Source organism: Lissotriton vulgaris, chromosome 8 (genome assembly GCF_964263255.1).
Source record: "Lissotriton vulgaris chromosome 8, aLisVul1.2, whole genome shotgun sequence".
NCBI lineage: Eukaryota > Metazoa > Chordata > Amphibia > Caudata > Salamandridae > Lissotriton > Lissotriton vulgaris.
Window position 1 is genome coordinate 1,530,689,032 of NC_141696.1, and position 3,442 is coordinate 1,530,692,473.

General features: G+C 38.3%; 1 non-coding gene across 1 annotated transcript; it reads right to left on the minus strand.

The window, feature by feature from the left end:
- Positions 1–2,769: 2,769 nt before the first annotated feature.
- TRNAC-GCA (transfer RNA cysteine (anticodon GCA)) lies at positions 2,770–2,842 on the minus strand. The gene has a single exon. It is a non-coding gene; the product is annotated as a tRNA-Cys (tRNA).
- Between the last annotated feature and the right edge of the window lie 600 nt (positions 2,843–3,442).

Below are 3,442 nucleotides of genomic sequence, written 5' to 3' on the forward strand. Positions count from 1 at the left end.
TCTTCATACTTTAATTTGAACCATTTAACAAAATAGATGCAGGACCTGGATTTTTAACCTCATATGGTAGACATATGTTTTAAGGAGTCCTGTATCATTCCCCAGTTAACTGGTGCAATGGGTAAATAGCATTTTTGGGATCCAGGTTAGGTAGTTGTTTTTTTAACTCTGAATGGACTAGCATTATATTACCCAGATATATTTGGCATGAGTAGGTAAGCAATGTCATCTGACTACTGACATCTGTGTTCAAGGGGAAGTGGAATGTGATGCAGACAAGAGTTTACTTTACAAAAAAGGACGAAATGGGAAACATTCATAGTCAAACCTGAAGGAAAGATAGGTGGAAGAAAGTTTAAAAGGAGGACAGAAAGCAAAGTCTATGTTGAATTGGTCATTTTGTGGATCAGTTGATAAAAATGTTGATAGAGAAAAAAGTACTACAGCTGATTCCAAGACTTATTTTGTGAGAAGCAAGGAACCTCTCAACAGTGCCGAAACCCGGGATTAAACCAGGGACCTTTAGATCTTCAGTCTAACGCTCTCCCAACTGAGCTATTTCTGCCTCCTGCTAGCTGTAGTCTTCATACTTTAATTTAAACCATTTAACAAAATAGATGCAGGACCTGGATTTTTAACCTCATATGGTAGAGATATGTTTTAAGGAGTCATGTATCATTCCGCAATTAACTGGTGCAATGGGCAAATAGCATTTTTGGGATCCAGGTTAGGTAGTTGTTTTTTTAACTCTGAATGGACTAGCACTATATTACCCAGATATATTTGGCATGAGTAGGTAAGCAATGACATCTGACTACTGACATCTGTGTTCAAGGGGAAGTGGAAGGTAATGCAGACAAGAGTTTACTTTACAAAAAAGCATGAAATGGGAAATATTCATTGTCAAACCTGAAGGTAAGAGAGGTGGAAGCAAGTTTAGAAGGAGGACATAAAGCAAAGTCTATGTTAAATTGATTGTGTTGTAGATCAGTTGGAAAAAATTTGATGAATAGAGAAAAAGTACTACAGCTGATTCCAAGACCTATTTTGTTAGAAGCAAGGAACCTCTCAACTGTGCCGAAACCCGGGATTGAACCAGGGACCTTCAGATCTTCAGTCTAACGCTCTCCCAACTGAGCTATTTCGGCCTGCTTATAGCTGAGGTCTTCATACTTTAATTTAAACCATTTAACAAAATAGATGCAGGACCTGGATTTTTAACCTCACATGGTAGAGATATGTTTTAAGGAGTCCTGTATCATTCCGCAATTAACTGGTGCAATGGGTAAATAGCATTTTTTGGATCCAGGTTAGGTAGTTGTTTTTTTAACTCTGAATGGACTAGCACTATATTACCCAGATATATTTGGCATGAGTAGGTAAGCAATGTCATCTGACTACTGACATCTGTGTTCAAGGGGAAGTGGAAGGTAATGCAGACAAGAGTTTACTTTACAAAAAAGCATGAAATGGGAAATATTCATTGTCAAACCTGAAGGTAAGAGAGGTGGAAGCAAGTTTAGAAGGAGGACATAAAGCAAAGTCTATGTTAAAATGATTGTGTTGTAGATCAGTTGGAAAAAATTTAATGAATAGAGAAAAAGAACTACAGCTGATCCCAAGACCTATTTTGTTAGAAGCAAGGAACCTCTCAACTGTGCCGAAACCCGTGATTGAACCAGGGACCTTTAGATCTTCAGTCTAACGCTCGCCCAACTGAGCTATTTCGGCCTGCTTAGAGCTGTGGTCTTCATACTTTAATTTAAACCATTTAACAAAATAGATGCAGGACCTGGATTTTTAACCTCATATGGTAGGTTATGTTTTAAGGAGTCCTGTATCATTCCCCAGTTAACTGGTGCAATGGGTAAATAGCATTTTTGGGATCCAGGTTAGGTAGTTGTTTTTTTAACTCTGAATGGACTAGCACTATATTACCCAGATATATTTGGCATGAGTAGGTAAGCAATGTCATCTGACTACTGACATCTGTGTTCAAGGGGAAGTGGAATGTGATGCAGACAAGAGTTTACTTTACAATAAAGGACGAAATGGAAAACATTCATAGTCAAACCTGAAGGCAAGATAGGTGGAAGAAAGTTTAAAAGGAGGACAGAAAGCAAAGTCTATGTTGAATTGATCATTTTGTAGATCAGTTGATAAAAATGTTGATAGAGAAAAAAGTACTACAGCTGATTCCAAGACCTATTTTGTTAGAAGCAAGGAACCTCTCAACTGTGCCGAAACCCGGTATTGAACCAGGGACCTTTAGATCTTCAGTCTAACGCTCTCCCAACTGAGCTATTTCAGCCTTCTGATAGCTGTGGTCTTCATACTTTAATTTAAACCATTTAACAAAATAGATGCAGGACCTGGATTTTTAACCTCATATGGTGAGATATGTTTTAAGGAGTCCTATATCATTCCGCAATTAACTGGTGCAATGGGTAAATAGCATTTTTGGGATCCAGATATATTTGGCATGAGTAGGTAAGCAATGTCATCTGACTACTGACATCTGTATTCAAGGGGAGGTGGAAGGTAATGCAGACAAGAGTTTACTTTACAAAAAAGCATGAAATGGGAAATATTCATTGTCAAACCTGAAGGTAAGAGAGGTGGAAGCAAGTTTAGAAGGAGGTCATAAAGCAAAGTCTATGTTAAATTGATTGTGTTGTAGATCAGTTGGAAAAAATGTGATGAATAGAGAAAAAGTACTACAGCTGATTCTAAGACCTATTTTGTTAGAAGCAAGGAACCTCTCAACTGTGCCGAAACCCGGGATTGAACCAGGGACCGTTAGATCTGCAGTATAACGCTGTCCCAACTGAGCTATTTCGGCCTGCTTTTAGCTGTGGTCTTCATACTTTAATTTAAACCATTTAACAAAATAGATGCAGGACCTGGATTTTTAACCTCATATGGTAGAGATATGTTTTAAGGAGACCTGTATCATTCCGCAATTAACTGGTGCAATGGGTAAATAGCATTTTTTGGATCCAGGTTAGGTAGTTGTTTTTTTAACTCTGAATGGACTAGCACTATATTACCCAGATATATTTGGCATGAGTAGGTAAGCAATGTCATCTGACTACTGACATCTGTGTTCAAGGGGAAGTGGAAGGTAATGCAGACAAGAGTTTACTTTACAAAAAAGCATGAAATGGGAAATATTCATTGTCAAACCTGAAGGTAAGAGAGGTGGAAGCAAGTTTAGAAGGAGGACATAAAGCAAAGTCTATGTTAAATTGATTGTGTTGTAGATCAGTTGGAAAAAATTTGATGAATAGAGAAAAAGAACTACAGCTGATCCCAAGACCTATTTTGTTAGAAGCAAGGAACCTCTCAACTGTGCCGAAACCCGGGATTGAACCAGGGACCTTTAGATCTTCAGTCTAACGCTCGGCCAACTGAGCTATTTCGGCCTTCTGATAGCTGGGGT